The sequence below is a fragment of the Lontra canadensis genome, unplaced genomic scaffold (assembly GCF_010015895.1).
Source record: "Lontra canadensis isolate GAN:19392208 unplaced genomic scaffold, GSC_riverotter_1.0 scaffold126, whole genome shotgun sequence".
NCBI lineage: Eukaryota > Metazoa > Chordata > Mammalia > Carnivora > Mustelidae > Lontra > Lontra canadensis.
The window spans coordinates 4,174,392-4,192,637 of record NW_022631120.1 but is presented as its reverse complement, the minus strand read 5'-3'; positions in this window follow the sequence as shown (position 1 = coordinate 4,192,637).

Genomic DNA, 18,246 nt, shown 5'->3' with positions numbered 1-18,246 from the left:
TTTTCACATCTAAATATGCCCAGTAACAAAACGAGAATTTTCTTCCTAAAAAGGATTCTGCTTTTTTTTTTTTTTTAATCCCTCCCGTTTCAAAATGCTTATTACTTTTTCTTACTCTTAAAACTCTCATCCTGATACCAAAAGTATCAGCCCTTCCCATGGAGAAGCCTGGACTGGCAGTTTTTTCAATCAGTGAACATTAAATATATATATATATATATCTCCAAATTGTTTAGCATATTCTGAGAAACAAAGTTTTTCAGTCAATAACATATGTTGGCATTTTTATTGGAAATATGGTAGGAGGGTGGATCATCTAGCATTCCTCCAATAGCATCACTTAAAAAGGTGCCTATATGGGTGCCTGGGTGGCTCAGTGGATTGAAGCCTCTGCCTTCTGCTCAGGTCATGATCCCAGGGTCCTGGGATCAAGCCCCAGGTCAGGCTCTCTGCTGAGTAGGCAGCGTGCTTACCCCTCTCTCTCTGCCTGCCTTTCTGCCTGCTTGTGATCTCTGTCTGTCAAATAAATAAAATCTTTTAAAAAAAGTGCCTCTAAGTAAGGATGTAGACATTCATTAAAACTAGACAAACATATAATTAAAGTAAAAAACAACAACAGTAAATTCATATATTAAGGAAGATCTCCAGGAGGACTGAATGCAACCTGGTCATGTTTTAGCCTTATGTGAGGAGAAATAGTTAGGCAACCAGCAGAGGGAACACAACCTCAGACTCTCCTAACCATGTATCAGCTCAATTCTCTTGTCTCACTAATTGAAGCTTTATGCACACCTTCAGGCCTGAGACCTTGTCTCCTGTGTTTTAGAGAATCCAAAGTACGTAGTCAATGCCCGATAAGTAATAATAATTAATATTGAATCTCACTCCCTGGGCAGTGCTCCCAATATTGATAATGTCAATGAGGATTATGTCTTCCAGGAAAACATGCAGGATAAATTTCCTGGCTGGGCCCCAGTTAGAAGCAGAAGAGGAAAACTGAACTAAAGCCTATGGTGTGGTAAGTCACAAAGCATAGGAAAAAGTACCAGATACGCAAGAGAATGCTCTCTTCCATCATCCAGCTGTAGTTTTGTCCCCTTTCCTTTCTTTCATTTGCTTTATGTTCAATTCATAATGTAATAAACACCCATACATCCATAACTCAACCCAAGAAATAAAACAGCAAATAATATATAGCTGGTCCAAGGGCAATATACAAACTATCTAAGAACAGGAAAAAGCGGGCACAGATAGGGGAAAACTGAGGCTGGCCAAACTTGGGGGAGACTTTGGAGACCCCTGCTATGCTAAAGGAGGCAACTCTCCAGTGCCCCTATCTTTAGGAGACCTGCCTGGGAAGAGGTACAGATGAGAGGTGGTAGGGAGACTAGATAGAGGGGACACTCATCTAAAATGACACACCAATCATTTACCAACTAGTGTGGAATTACCTCCATCATCACAGCCTCTCCAGAAGTAAGCATTGTTGTGAATTTTACATTCACTATTCTGTTATGCACAAGTGTAAACACATCCACACCCATAGACATATTTCCATAATTATTAGGCATTTTGAAAGAGAGTATCTTTCAGTAAGCTTGTAGAAGACATTCACTTTTTCATGGAATTTTTTATGGAATAAGAAGAACTTGTCAGTTTAATTAAAAAAAAAAGGAAACAAAAATGTTTCGGAGCTCTGTTAGGTATGCTGGTAAGTGGGAAATGCAATTTTAGGAGGTATAAATACCTCTTGTTCTGTGAAAATGAAATAAACTATCTATCTTCCATGCATATATACATACTTAGGTCTCCTCTGGTTGGAGTTCTTTCAATTTACCAATTTGATCAGCCATTACTATTTTGATGACCTCAAGTCCTCCTAACTTGTATGGACATGGATGCTGGTCCTCCCTAGAGTCATAAGCTAAGGGAGAAGAGTGCATTCTGCTCTCCCTCACCAGGCTGGTCCAGCCTTCTCCATGGGAAGGGCTGTCTGGACACATTCAGGACATCATGTGAGAGAACTCAGACCATCCTACAATGAGACTACTATTCAATCAGCAGTGATCTCCGCTATACAAAAATACATCTCATGTTAGTTTTATTTCTGTTAAAATTAGCTCATGTAAAGTAAGAGTTTAGAGTGTTTTGCATAACTGAAAATCAGAGGGGACTTTTGTACTAAGCCGGTCCCGGAGATCGGATGTCAGATATTTGCTCTGATAGCCCCTACAATTATTTTGAATTTTTGTTGTTCTTTTGGACCTCACAGCTACTCAGTGCCTCTCTTCATTAACATCCCTATCATACAGAATTTGGTTTCTGCCTGAACTACTTCATTTCTGTATGACAAACAGAGCTCCATGATTGAACCATAGTTTCACTAATGGCAACTCCCGCCACATAACAGATGTCAAGTCCAGTGAATAAAACACCCTGTTTCTGAATGAACAATTTCTATTTGTGCCTACTTTTCTACCAATCTCTATTAATCTTTCCTTAAAAACACAATCACAGAAATCATGTTTTAGTTTCTGATCCAGTATCAACTCTGGTGACTGCTGATATTCTTTGGAAAACAAGAGAAAGAAGCCTTTCAAATCAGTGTTATAGAAATTCCCAAATGTATGATCATTTTAAAGAGAATACACTGGCATTTCTCATAGCTTTATTTTAATTCTCAATAAACCTATCTTCAGACTTGTATTTTGTAGCCAATGTTCTGTGTTCTGATGGATAGTGCTGAGAATATAGGAGATAATAAGTCTTGGGAACTGGAGATATGAAAAATGTAGAAGAGTATTATGAAGAGTGTTTACCCAATAAATTATTACAATTAGCTTAAGATCCATCTAAAGTATAAAAATTCTTTAATTTACTGAAGTCTTCTTTGGCAAGAACTCAGTCATTTTGGATGTTTCCCTTCTATAGGCCATTTTAAATATTTCTTGGCTTTATTTTTCTCCCTACTAATTAGTCTTTTCATATCCAAAAATATTTTGTAGGGTAACAAAGCGAGGTGCTTTTCACATTTGAAATTTCAACAACCAGACCCAGAAAAGCTCAAGCTACTTGCCTTTAAACAGGTCTTGGCAAAAAGTTAAGACATAGGTAGTTTACTGTTTACATGCTATATCCTGCCAAATTCTTGGGTACAGAATTACAGAATCTGTGACAGAGAAATCCTTAAGTGTTGAGGAGCTCACTTTGAATTATCATCTTTCTTTTTCTTTTTTTTTTGCTTAGGATTTGCACATAATTGTTTTCCAAATAAACATTATAAGAAATTCATATATACATGCATATACATGTATATATGTATATAATATACATAGTATACATATGTAGTATGTGTATATACATATGTATGTAAAAGGATACATAGACATATGTAGTATGTATATATCTGGGTGAGTAAAGAAGGTTAATGAGATTTATACTAAAGCTTTGGCTTTGAAAAAAACTAAAAATAAATCTTGCATTATCTTATTTCATCTCCCTCACTTTGATGATTGGTACAACTGAGTTACCCAAAATGATCAAGTATGTATGCATTACAATATTCGCTCCATACAGTTTGCCACTGAATTACATTCACTGCCTGAAACTAACAACTGTGTTGGATAAAATGACTAAGAAGCTGTCTTCACATCTCACAGTGGCCCCCCTCAGCAACCTGGCCAGAGCAATAGTTTACCTGGCAAATGTGTTTTCCAAAAGAATTGTAAAGTGCCAGAGCCCTCTTCTGGGTGTTTTGTTTTGTTTTGTTTTGTTTGAGAATTGATGTATTTATGAGCAGTAGGCATGTCTGCTTTTTAAAATGAGGTGTGTTAATCATATTAATGTCAGATGCATATGTCCTCCTGACTCTAGGCAAAGCAATTACAAATGTGCTTCCACACCCCACTCTAAGAAAGTATTATTTTCTCAAGCCAGTAGCAAAGTACTACACTTACTCTCCAAGTCAGGTGAAATGATTTATGTTTTCCTTTCTGGAGATTCCAATATGTGGCCCTTTCCTGTTTCTCCATACAATTTATTTTCATTTGTTGAAATAAGATAGAAGACTAGGTTTTAAGTGTTTGGTGAATTCCTCAAGAAGAAATAGTTTTACAAGACGTGTATTTTATGCTTAAGGTAGCACTAAGAATTTTTTAGTGTTTGAAAGCTAATTGGGAAAGAATTACTAATTTGAGAACATACACCTCTGGTAGAATATAAAGGAGTCACTGTTTAATCTTCAAGACTATAGATAAGGGGTTTTACTTGAAACATGACAGTTCAAAGTCAACTCCCAAGGCCCCAAGGATATTTATTCACTTGGTTATATAATATACTGAAAGACTTTTGACTCAAAGTTATTAAAGTTTCATGGTCAGTTCAAGACACTGAAAACAAATAGGTCATACCATTTTTAACCTCTATCCTTATATTAATAGAAAAAAAAAAAAAGAAAACCTATTGAAATTGGCCTTGGTAGTCATTCCATGATTGAGAAAATCAACTCAGGGTATAAAGTCCAATACATGTGCAATCATTCCCAACCAAATGCCAGAGATGGAAATTCTTGCACTGAGAAATCAGGGCCATTTAGAATATTAATACTCCTTCCAGGAGGCCTTATCAGACGAATGTGTCAATCATGTCAAACCCCAAATGGCTCTTTCCAAGTTGGAAGAGGCTCATGGGATTAGAGTAGCAGACTCACACTGATTGTGAACATGTAAAATTTCTTTTAATAAAAGTAATCATGTACTTACGTTGGGGATACATAGAACCAAAGTGTTAGGGCATTTCAGATTTCATTTTATTGAGCTGAGAAGTGATGTACATAGGGTTTCAAAGCTTACATCCAAAAATGTTTTAAGTAATGAACATACAGAAAAGTGGAGATAAGCCCCCAAAATATTTTTTTAATTTTTTTAATGTTTTTTTTTTTTTTAATTTTAATTCCAGAAACCCCCCCAAAAACACTTTAACTTAAAAAAAGAAGTGGAGAGAAAGAAGAATTTTCTGAAGTTCGCCTTTTATCTTGCAGCCTGGGAAGTGCTGTGAAACACTCTGGGAAAACATACTTAAACAGCATTGTGTTCATTTTCAATTAAAAACCCAATGATGCAACATCACTAGGTGATCAAGATTTGCCACAGAATCCTGGTATGAGGTCGACAGCTTCAAAAAGCCTTGTTTTTGTCACGGTGAGGAGAACCTCACAGTTGTGGAAACAGAAGGATGAGCATATTACTGTGGCATGGTTTAGATATCTTGGTGTCAGTTGGAGCTGGCTCTTGGCACGTGGCCTCAAAAAAAAAGTCTTACAAAAAGTCTGTGGTATACCTCTGCAACTGCAGTGGTTTTAGAGTGTTCTCCAAGGCCCAGAGGTAGAATGAGCAAAGCAACTCAGAGCAAGTTGGCTTTGATGATGATAAATATTCTTGAGGTGGGGGCGGGGGTGGGGAGTGGCGTAGGGATGGGAGGGGAGGGGGTTTTGGAAAGGCAAAAAAGCAGCATGCATATCTTTCTTAGACGCCAAGAAAATCTTTCAAGCAGGAAATTTTGCGGCTCTCAATGGAGGACCAGACTAATTTATTTATCATTGAGAATTTCCCTTTTTGGAAGGGGAGGACCATCTAGGGTTTTACATAAGAGATGCTGACACAGAATCCAAGAGCAAGCATAAATTTATCCACTCCCATGAGATCTATTTGTTTTGCCTCTAGTATGAAAACTTCCCCCACCCCCCAGAGGCATGGGGAGGTGAACAGATAAAAATGGGGAGAGGGAGTAGGCTTTTCTCCTTAAAACTTCAAAACTACTTGCATGGAAAATTCTAACACTTTCATCAACTAATTTCTATTAAGCCACAGGCTTTTCATTCTTCACCTCACTGAATACTGACAAGTTATCAGTGAAAGTCAGGAGTTAGTATTCTCATTTTATAGATGTGAACACAGACAGTCAAGGATGGGAACTTGACCAAGATCACACATATACTTGGATCAGGATAGGACTCAAAACGGATGCCAGACTATAAAGATGGACCTTTCCATGGATCTGCACTTCTGTCCCTACTGTCTTGAAGACTTTCCACAAACCCAAGAGGTACTCAAAGGTTTCTTGAGGACGACATGGTTAGAGATCCCCCTAACCTCAAGCCACCTGTCTATATGGTACACGTGGGTGACAGGAAACTTCTAAATAGATAAACAGATATGACCAGAGGTCTTTTTGAGTTTTGTGGATTTGCCACTTGCCTGTTTCCGATCATTATCTAGCTCTGTATTGGAACCTGTTTTTATGGCAATCTTAGAGGTTGGTGGCAATCATTCCAATAGCAAGACACACCATAAAAACAAACAAAACACAAAACAGGTATGCAGGATTACATGTTATACTTAACACGTAAGCACAAAAGCTATCCAGATGAGTGGATACCAGAAATGGAGTTTTCCTTGTGCCAATATCTTCCAGGCTTATAGGAAGACAGAATAATTGGAAACTTCAAGGGAAATGGTCCTTTTTTTTTTTTCCCTTTTATCAAACTATTTTGGTTGGTGATCAGCACAATAAGCTGTCAAAAAAGCTTTACTACCTACTCCATATTTTAAATGTCCTATTATTCTTTTCTCTTCCAGATGTAAGCGTGAAATTTAGCAAAGTGCTCAAGTTTAACTGTATTGACTATAGCCAGCATTAATCTTGCAAAATAAGCATCAGAACTCAAAGGATCTCATTAGAATCAAATATAAAGCCCAAGTATCCACTCTCCAGCATTCCTGAAACCGTATTTCATGTTTGCAATATAGGCACTTTAGAAAACACTCTCTCTTTGTCACTGTGATTAGACTTCCAAGTATCAGTTACAATTAGCTCCTAAAATCCTCCAGCACTCATGCCTGAAGGAAAGAGCCAAGGACTTCCATGGAGGGGAGAGGGAGGGGAAGGATGTCTCAGTGTGTTAGAGCCTGCATTATGTTTGAGTTGCTGCAAAGAGAAGGACTGGGACCAACTTTCCTTTTGGTGTAAATGAAGGAAACCCAGAACTTCTGGCAGAAACCTGGGCTGGACAATGTTCACATCTGTTGCTCCCTGTCATTGTCTCTGATGTCAATTCAGATGGGGTCATTTAGAGAATCAGGACATGATTTGAAAACTGTCTTAAGCTTCAATTGATGTAAATGGATTTAGAGATGGGAAAAGAAATGGGAGGGCAGAGAGAAAAACTTGTGTTGTAGAATGACTCAAAATCCTGATTCACTTACATGCCCTTTTCTGTGTGTGGGTAAAATGTATTTACTGGGCAACACTCTACAAGAGAGTTTTTCATGCAGAGGGAATGGCCCAGGCATTAAAGTTTTGTGTTTTGTTTTGTTTTTAGTGTTTATGTACTATTAAAAAAAACAGTTGTTTTTTTTGTTTTGTTTTTGTTTTGTTTTGTTTTGTTTTTTGCTTTGGTATGTCTTTCACATATACACACAACTTGCAATGAGTGACTTACTAATGTTTCGTTATTATGACTATTATGCTAGAAAATGTTATCATGAATCAATCTGTCAAATAAGACAGCTTCTTGATCCTAGTTTGACATTTTAAAATAAAATTACCATGAATATCATCATGAATCTAATCAGTTCCAAGCATATGATGTTATAGCCCCAAGAAAAAGAGTCTTCTTGGGTGATAAACTTTGCTTTAGGATTTTCTTTCAGATACCCATGTTAATATGCCTGTGGTTTCCGTGATTTTAAATTCATGATTTTAAAATCCTTCGGGATTCCTCAGCATGAACAGAATTACTTTGTCCTTTTTGGAGCTGGGTTTAAGTCAGTTAATGGTGTCTGCATAGACGGTGGAAGGAAAGTGGTTAGTCTTCCCCCATTTTGGCCATGCTACTGTGATCACATTCAGATCTGGTCTTCTCTGCAATATTGTAATAATGAAGTGAGTTTGTCTTTGGGGCTTCCACTCTTATTACTTTCATCTTTCTTCTGTGGGTTTTTCTCTCTACAAAACCACCTGCCTTATACCTTCCTAGCCTTGATGCGATCAGCTGAGACAGCATAAGTATTTGCTTTAACTCTAAGAAGCTCTCTCATTATATTGTGAGCATGGAAAGTCTCCCTCCTCTTCTCCTTGGAGGGACACGTTTAATTTCCATCAAAACCGAGATTATTGCCTTAATCTACAACAAGGTAAAAAGTAAGACTTTTTTTTTAAATCTTTTTTTTTTAATTTATTTTCAGCATAACAGTATTCATTGTTTTTGTACCACACCCAATGCAATCTGTGCCCTCTCTAATACCCACCACCTGGTTCCCCCAACCTCCCAACCCCCCACCTCTTCAAACCCTTCAGATTGTTTTTCAGAGTCCATAGTCTCTCATTGTTCACCTCCCCTTCCAATTTCCCCCAACTCCCTTCTCCTAACTCCCCATGTCCTCCATGCTATTTGTTATGCTCCACAAATAAGTGAAACCATATGATAATTGACTCTCTCTGCTTGACTTATTTCACTCAGCATAATCTCTTCCAGTCCCGTCCATGTTGCTACAAAAGTTGGGTATTCATCCTTTCTGATGGAGGCATAATACTCCATAGTGTATATGGACCACATCTTCCTGATCCATTCATCCGTTGAAGGGCATCTTGGTTCTTTCCACAGTTTGGCAACCATGGCCATTGCTGCTATAAACATTGGGGTACAGATGGCCCTTCTTTTCACTACATTTGTATTTTGACTAGAGCTCCTCTTCCTATCCAGTCCTACATTGGAACCTGAGAAAGATCCATCTACGTCTGTGTTCCTCCCAAGAAAGAGACATTTTTGTAATGTTGTTACAAATTAGCTGAATATCTCATCTCTGTGTTAATCCTTGCATGAAAGTGATGCCTTGATGTCAGTTTCCAGAATACAGATTTACAGTTTGTGTAGCTGTTTTATAATAAATGATGTATTAGAGTTAATTATATTTTCGACTACTGACTTCAATGCACTTCACAGTGTTAAGTATTTAAAAATTTATCATTAAGCAATGTTTCCAAATTCTGACTCTCTGATCTTCTACATTCACTTGGCTATAACCTCCTCAAGATTAATGACTCTCTTCACTTCTATCTTCCATACATTTTGCTAGTTCCCCCCACAAAGAAGTGGATTCTAAGAAATACTGCTTTAAGGGTTAGAGTGACCGAGAACCACTGAGAGTGGTTCTATGTTAACAAGACTCATCCCATTAATGTTTCAAAAAGTTCTGTGCTTTTATCCAAAATCCCCCCAGCAATCACTGTGTACAGCAACAAATACCCAGCAGGAAGGGCTCTAGGCTTCAGCATCTCTTACGCCACTGGGCATTCTGACCCTCATAATGTTCTATAGTTGTGGCCACACTCAAATACAGTACATCAGAACCCCAGCTCTCTTTTGGGCAGCCTGTCAAGTGTGATGTTAGCAGATGTGGCATACACACACACACACACACACACACACACACACACTGGACTATTACTCAGACATCAAAAAGATGAAATCCTGCATTTACATTTATGTGGCTAGAACTGGAAGGTATACTGCTGAATGAAATAAGTCAATCAGAAGAAGATAATTATCATATGGTTTCACTCATGTGGAATATAAGAAAAAAGGGCAGAAGACTGTAGGAGAAGGGAGGGAAAATAGAATGGGAACTCATCAGAGAGAGACAAATCATGAGAGACTCTTAACTCTAGGAAACAAACAGGACTGCTGGAGGGGAGGTGGTTGGAGGATGGGCATTAAGGAGGACACGTGATGTGATGAGCGCTGGATGTTATATGAAACTGATAATTATTGAACACTACATCTGAAACTAATGATGTACTCTAAGTTGGCTAATTGAATTTAAATTAAGAAAATAGAGGGGGAAAAAAGAGAAAGGATTCCTTGTTGAGAAAGAAAGGATATCTTGTAAGTCTTTATAGCAGAGGCTAGGTAGGGAATATCAGATCCGCATTTCCATGTACATGTGTATGTCTTATGTGTCTTAGTTTACCCAGACTTAAGGACAGAGCCTGACATCCAGAAGGCACCTAATTCATTTTATGGAATGAAGAGATGAATGGAAAAATACCCTTGACGTGTGTGTGTGTATGTGTGTGTGTGTGTGTGTCTGTTTTTCTTGCCTGCACTCTTTGAAGGTTTTGTTTTGTTTTCTCTTCCAGAAAGGACTATTCTTTCTCCTAAGCTTCTCCTAAGATTCTCTCTGTGTTCAGTCCTTGTTTCTCTCTCCATGCTAGCTCAAGCTGCACCCTATGCTCATCACAGACTGTGCATTCCATCACTGAATTCTGACTTACTAGATCACAACCTACTTGATAATCAGGTCTGAAATGAATAAAATTAAGGTCTTCGTGAAAATCCAAAGTATTGACCAAAAAGTTAGGTGCACAAACATACAAGGGATTTATGCCATCAGCTTTGGCTTTTAAGAAGACTCCATTCTTCTTCTTCTTTTTTTTTTTTTTTTTTTTTTTTTGCAAAGTTGTGAAGACCTAAGTGTCCTGGTTGAAGGGCTTCTGCAAAATCTGGGTAGCAGTGTACATAATTGAACTCACACTGTATTTCCTAACATCCATCTCCCCAACCCCCCGACTCCCAATGCTCCCAACTTTCTAGTCTTCAAAGCATGACTATGCAAGGGTCAAATGACTCTCTTCCCCAAGCAGGGTGTTGGCCTCAGTGAACAGACTTTGCCACCAACAGAATCTGCACTGAGACTTCCCTCCAGGTACAAATTCTTCTCCAGTGTATGCACTTGCTCTCAATGCTGCCAGCACAGAACCTCTGGAGTTGGCCAAACCACCCTATCACAGCTCTACTAGTTGCTTTGTAAGTGATGAGGGGTTAGTTTTTCTTGTATGAAGATCATTTCCTTCAAACATGTCTACTTAGCTGGGTTGTGGCAAAGAGAAGATGAGATGATTTTTAAAATGTCTTGTTCAGTGTAAAACACAGAGTAGATACTCAATTTATGATAGCTAATTTTACCACCATCACTATGGCAATATACTCCTCCCACAAACTTACTGTAGTCCAAAAGCAAACATGCTGCTACATTCACACCCTCCATTATTCTCATTGAGCCGATCCTATTTTTTCCTGAGAAACACATCTGACTCTTTACATCCCCGCTGTCACTTCTTCTTCCCAGAGACTCATTGCTGTCCCATGCACTCACTGATAATGCTCTCTTCTCCCAGTCTTCATTAATGTGGTTCATTTTCCACAAGGCTATAAGAATTTGCTCCTAAAAATAACCCTTATTAACACATTTCTTTGCTTTACGTCGTTTGATTGGCTCCCTATTGCCTAGTTAAACTGCTTTATTTATTCTAAGTCTTCTCCAAGCTTTTTATTTCCTAATATGAATCATAAATATCTAAGATGGGGTTATATGTCAGTTTTACTAATGCATTTTCCACTGAAAACTTTTTTTTCAACAGAGCATTTTTGGGGAACTCTTTCATGGGAGTCCACAGGACAAGGCTGGCCTCCAGTCAAGTCCAAATTTCTAAGCACAAACACATCCCACTTTTCCAGGACCAGCAACTTCCTACTTCATGCTTACTTTCTGTTCCAAATCTACTATTTTCCAAGAACGTGTTTTGTAGTTTTGTCCTTCCTTTGCAGATAATATGATTGGCCCCTGAAACAGTCTCCTCAAATCTTTGCCCACACTTCTCCATATGCTCAACTTGATGACCTGCTGATTCTTTAAGAAACAGCTCAAATGTTATTTCCTGTGAGGCTTTTTTTTTATTCTTCTATCTCCTGAGCCATGTGGGTACTTTGGGAGTTTAAAAGGAAGAATCAACTATGTTCATACCTCTCTTATATTTATCACATCACTATGTGAAAGTCAGTCTCCCTCATTAAAAATAAACTCCATATGGGCAGGCATGTCCATGCTTCACTCTCTTTTAGCTTCTTTTCTAGTTCACTGCCTAACATATATATAGAAAGAGAGATGGGGTGTAATGAATGCTTACTAAAATATTTGCTAAATATGTTGCGGAATGGTATTTCCCTCACACACACATACACATGCGCGTACACAAAAACACACGAGCAAACTGTCACCAAAGGACGTGATTAATAATTTCTATCTTCAGTAAAGCCAGCCTTTACCTCAGAGATCCATGAATGTTTGGAAATCCCTGATTTCTCTGTTCCCAATTATGTACATCCTATAAACTCTAATCCTTAAGGACCCATGATCTCTCCAAACTCACTGTAGAATATTCTGCTCAACAAGGACATGGCTGTTACATTTTGTGCCAAAGTCAATAAAGAGAGCATTCCCAACAGACATTTAAGTTTCTTCTAGAGCCCCCTCAGAGTCAGCTCCTATGCAAAAATGTGAGAGGAACCTCAGATCGCTTCTCTGCAAACCCACTTTGTCATTATTTATCAACAATTCTCAAACTGATGCCCCCTCGTATCTCAGACCGACACTCGATAATGGTTTCAATGGAAGAGCAGCTGTTTCACATTATACGCCTCTCTGTGAGCAGCACCCAGGTACTGCCATTCCCATTGTTTTATGAATGCGCTGGAGAAATGGCAGGTTGCCAAAGACAGCATCCACATGGTGCTTGAAACAACACCCCAGACAAAAAAGGAAAGAAAAAAAAAGTCCCTCACAGATTGCAATGTGTACAATTTTGGCTGTTTTGCACATCCTCTGCAGCTGTGCATTCATGATGCTATATTTAAGCAGAAATCTGTGTAAGAATTAGTCACTAGGAGATAGAAGTTTGGCGGCCATTTTAGGGATTTGGCTCTAACGGTTGTCAAGATTCTCTGTCTCCATCCAGAATGAGCTCTGCCTGTCTTATCATCAACCAGAAGTAGGATGTGATTACCTCCTGGAATTTAATCTTTTCATATATTGTAAGACCTGCTCAAAAATTAGCAAGCCCTCGTTTTTTCCTTAGTGAAAACTATGGCTGTTGCTTTGTGCTCTGTCTTTAGAGTCATGACTGTCAAAAGTTGTGACTTTAAAACAGTCAGGAAAAGAGAAACCTTCAAAAAGGCTGTCAACCCAATACATCTTCTCTTATGCCCCTCCTTCCTTACTCTGAGGAAATTGAGAGTAAAATCATAATTAATGGGGAGATGGGTGCTCAGTTGAAATGTACAAAACCAACTGCTTTTCAGCAGGATGCAAATCCAACTTTAAGAGGCACCAAAATTTCTCATTGTCAGACAGAAGACATACTTCAGACAAACTTTGCCTAACAAGGAAGGAAAATAAAATACCCCATGGATTCACCTACTGATGAAGAAAAGAATATGAAACATAATGACTGCTGGAAGAAAAAAAAAAATCTTTGGGTTGTTATAAAATGCCTTGTTTTCAAAGATATGTAAAAGCAAGCAACTTTAAATAAGTCTCCTATTCAGAAGTCAGGGAAATGTCTGGGATAGGAAAAGTAAAATTACATTAGCTAATCTCAAAATGCTTGGCCTTCTCAAGGAAGTTACTATAATGTGCCAACAGAATTCAGCAGATCCATTTACATCTTCTCTGAAAAAGCACTATCGTCTTTTTCCAGAAACCTGTAAATCTTAGATTTATCTAAATCTTATTTGCCAGTTACATTCTTCAAATATTTGTATATTTCTGGAAAAAAAAAAGATGGTCATTAAATTTCATGTCTTTCTTACATATGCTGAGTATTTGAACTTATTTTAAAAATTCTATCCCAACTATTTCCCAAAACTCACCTCCAGTTTAGAACAACTTCTTGCCTCCCAGTTGCTTATGTCTATCATTCAAATTCTAGTTTGGGATCCTATGAGTTATTCCTTTTCTTTCCCCCAAGTGAATTAAGGAAGAAAGTTGGATATTTTTATTTTTAAGATTTATTTATTTAAGAGAGAGAAGGAGTATGCACATTAGCTGAGGGTAAGGGCAGAGGAAGAAGGAAAGGATCTCAAGCAGGCTCCACTCAGAGCAGGGAGCCCCACGGGGGGCTCAGTCTCAAGACCCTGAGATCATGACCTGAGCTGAAGCTGGATGCTTAACCAAGAAAGCCACCTCTGCTAGACTTATGTCCCCTTAAATGTTATTCTTTATATTTAATGTCACTTTTTAAAAATCAACTTTTCTATATTACAATAGCTTTAGATTTACAGAAAAGTTGTGAAGTTAGTAAAGAGAATTCCCATATATTCCCTCTCAGTTTCTTCTAGAATGAGCAAACAGTAATTTGGTCAAAACTTATGAGGCAAAATTGATACATCATTATTAACTAAAGTTCATACTTTATTCAGATTTTCTTACTTTTTACCTAATGGCCTTTTCCTGTTTTAGGGTCCCAACCAGGATACCCACTGCATTTGGTCATCCTTGTCTCCTTAAGCTCCTCCAGACTGAAACAAGTTCTCAGACTTGCTTTATTTTTGATGACCTTGACAATTTTGAGGAGTCCTAATGAGATATTTTGCAGACTATCCCTCATTGGGTTACATCTGATGTCTTTCTCATAATTAGACTGGAGTTATGAGTTTGGGGGAGGAAAGCCACAGAAATAAAGGTCCATTCCTGTCACAGCAATGGTACATGACACCAACATGATTTACCACTGTGGATGCCAACCTTGACCATCTGGCTGAATTAGTGTTTGCAGATGTCTCCACTATTGGTCACACTTCCCCCTTTGTATACCATATTTTTGGGAAGGAAATCACTAGGTGCATCCCCACACTTAAGGAATGATGGCTTATGCTCTATGTAGTAGCTACATAATTCATTTGAGATTCATCTGTACTGGATGTTTGTTTGTTCTCTATCATTAATTTAAATGTGAAACTATTCTGCACGATACTCCAATAGTGGATACTTGGCACTGTGAATTTGTAAAATCCGTAACATTTTATCACATAAAGTGTGAATCTTAATCTATGCCATTAAAAAATATCATCTAGGAGGCCAGAGAATTCTAGGATAGAACGGATACTATGATAACAAAACACTATACATGTATACTTAAATAAGTAAGTGGATGGCTGATGTTAGGAGACAGGTTTCTCACTGTTGGAGTGAGAGGTTATAGACAAGCAAGGGAAGAAGACTACAGTGCTCTATATAGCAATGAACCAGAGTTGAAGTCATTAATATGACCTTGTATGTCCAGCTTAATATAGAGATGGATATAAACAGAAATATTTAGAGATGTTTATGTGAGTTAGCATACACACAAAATACTTCTCGCTTTGTCTGCTGACCCCTGTCATGACCGCTTATCATGACCTGCCTCACAGCTATTACCCAGATCTTGGTTTCTGATGCCGTTCTCCAATAAGAGAGAGAGGGCTTTAGGAGAAAAGGATGATTCTAGCTCTGGGGTAGAAATATACAAGATGAATCTGGGGTACCTTATAGCACCAGAAAGGAAGGAAGTACTCAAAATAAAAATTGCAAAAATGGGAGTCTGTCAAAGATGGAGATCAGCACAGATGCCTGTTGGAAGAGGTCCCAATGGCCAAAGCTGAAAACATAGCAAAAAAAAAAAAAAAAAAAGTGATTCTGAGTTTCTTTACTAAATGCAACTATACAAACAAGTCTAAATGAGTTACACTGTTCTGTTTCCTCCACGATTCTAGGATTGGTGTTAGAAGCAAATGTCCTGGAATTGACTCACCCATTTAAGTTAGGGCTTCAGTTCTTATGCATCACCTCGCTCAATTGCTCAATCTATCAGTATTTCAATTTTCTCATCAAATATTGAATAATGAGAAAATGCATGAAACCCTAGTCAATAGTGCTGGGCACATTATAAACAGTAAATAGGAGCTATCATTAGAAATTTGCAGTATGCACTCAGTAAAAGCTCTTTTCACTGCCTAAAGGACATGTTATCTCTTTATAATTCTGTGAGCAACATTTTTAAACTGGATAGAATTCATTGTAGAGAGATGAGATTATTTGCTAAAATTCATTTACACATAAAAAAAATACCATCTTGGAAATTTACAACCCCCACTAATTTCTAGATAAGCGCTGAAATAGTTTCTATAACTTCCTTTGATTTTTTACAAATGATTAAATTGTATATTTGGCTTTAATATGGTTCCTTGTTCTAAATGTAGCAATGTAGCTTTGGGCCATTATTATCTAGTGTCACAATTGACCAGTTCTGTTATTTCTGTGAAAATTTCAGTTAGAATGCTTGTTTGAGGTTGGGTAGATAAAAATAATCGAAAATTGTCTGAAATTTAAAGCCACAAACCAGTTGTGCTTAACTTGGCTGAACTTGGACTTTGTTAGACATTCTAAAATAGCCAAAGCGTCACTGAGTAGCAGGAGTAACTGGTTGAAAAAGGAGTGGTGGGGAGAGGCACTGGCCCCATGAGGGTTCAAATTACCCTCCCAAGGTCCAGAGCACCCACCCTTCTTGTTTAGAAGCCACAAAATGTTTTTTGAACTTAAACAAAGTATTAAGCAAACACCCCATTTTAGACCATCTGAAATCGCATGGCCAACCCTAATTTCTCCTTCAAGAAATTCTGGAAATGTCTCTGATGTCAAGAGCAACATTTCTGCATTCATACACAAGGCCGGACTAAAATAACCATAACCTCGCTACGGTGAACATAGATATTAATATAAATATATGTAATCCAGATATTAAGCTAATACCGAGTTGTTTGAATATAATCGGTTTGATGTCATAGCCTCACACTGAGTTCTTCCTCCTTCCATTTCTAGGGTAATGCTACTTCCTTTAAATTCAAGCGAGGTTGTATTTTTGCACTGGTGTGGTCCTCCTTGGAGCAGGAGTGCAGAAAAATTAACATCCAGTTAATTGGATGAGCTTTGTGAAGAGCCACAGAACCAGGAAGGCCATCTGATGGGCGGCTAATATATGGGTGGTCCAGTGTGAATCCAAATTATCATGGTGGAAGAAGTATCTTAAAGGGCCAATGTGTGTTCTGACCATCCTTCAAGGATAATTAGAGAATCGATGGCTTCTGTCACCGACGTCTTCATGGTATTTAGTGGTACCTGAATCTTCAAGTGGGCTTTAATTCCCGGGGTCTGAAAAAAAAAAATGCTGTATTCATGATTTACTGCATAAACGTATCCTTTGCCTCCATCCAGGGATTAACCTCAAGTAAATTGAAATCACGGACTTAATCTTTTACCAAACTGAAAGCCCAGTAGGTGGGGGATGCTCTGTCTCCTAATACACAATGTGATGCCCCGACACACACACGATACTTAACAAGTGTATGCCGAAATCACACGGTTTCTTCAGGCGTGTTATAAAGCATGTGCTTGAAGAATCAAACCGGACTCTGAAATTTGAAATTTGGGCTGTTTGGAGATTTCACTTCACTCTGTCTTTGTATTACACTTCTTCCCAAGAACATATAGAAAAATCAAACAGATAGTAAAGGTGTGTAGTCTTCACTAGGACTATGATAAAGTGTATTAATCAGTCCCTTAACTTCTGAGTGATTTCAAAATACAAGCAAGGAGGAAGAAACTAGAAATCATGAGATGTAAGCTGGGAGCCTAAGTGGTTTTCTAGAGGACTGGGTGGATAGGGACAAGCAATAACTATAAATCAATTCGGAAATTGTAAGTGATTCCAAACTGGGTAGCCGAGCATCGCTGAATCTGTGTGAGGGACACTTGTATCTTTTACTTCCTGTTCTATCAGCAAAGGATGGTTTTGCTGATGTGAGGCTTGATCAGGCAAGAAATCTCACATATTTGCCTTCATCATCTGAGGTGAGGATCTATCGTACACTTTTCCCGGGGAACAGTACACCATACGTACAAAATCTGGCCCTCCATTTCACAGATGGTGGGAAGTTTCCTGACACTCATGGCTCTGTAATCTTACTTATTGTAAACATTGCCCAGGAGTATTGCACACAATGAACTGTTTCTTGAGGTCCCTGAATGTTTCTCTAACATCCATGCCTCGCCCTTCTCTGATCCATTTCTGCACACGGCTGTAAAAACTTATCTTCTACAACCATCTCAAAAAGGTAGGCTCTGCTTTAAAAACACACACAAACAAAATTTACTCATCCTCCATTGCCTGCAGCATAAAGTTAATCTGCTTTGCTTTGGACTCATGGCTTCACATAGATCTGGAATGACACAGATCTTAGTTCCAATTCTGACTCTGCGTTTACTACATGCCCTGGTGTTCAGTGTGGTCACCATCGCCACCCACCCCCGTTCCCAG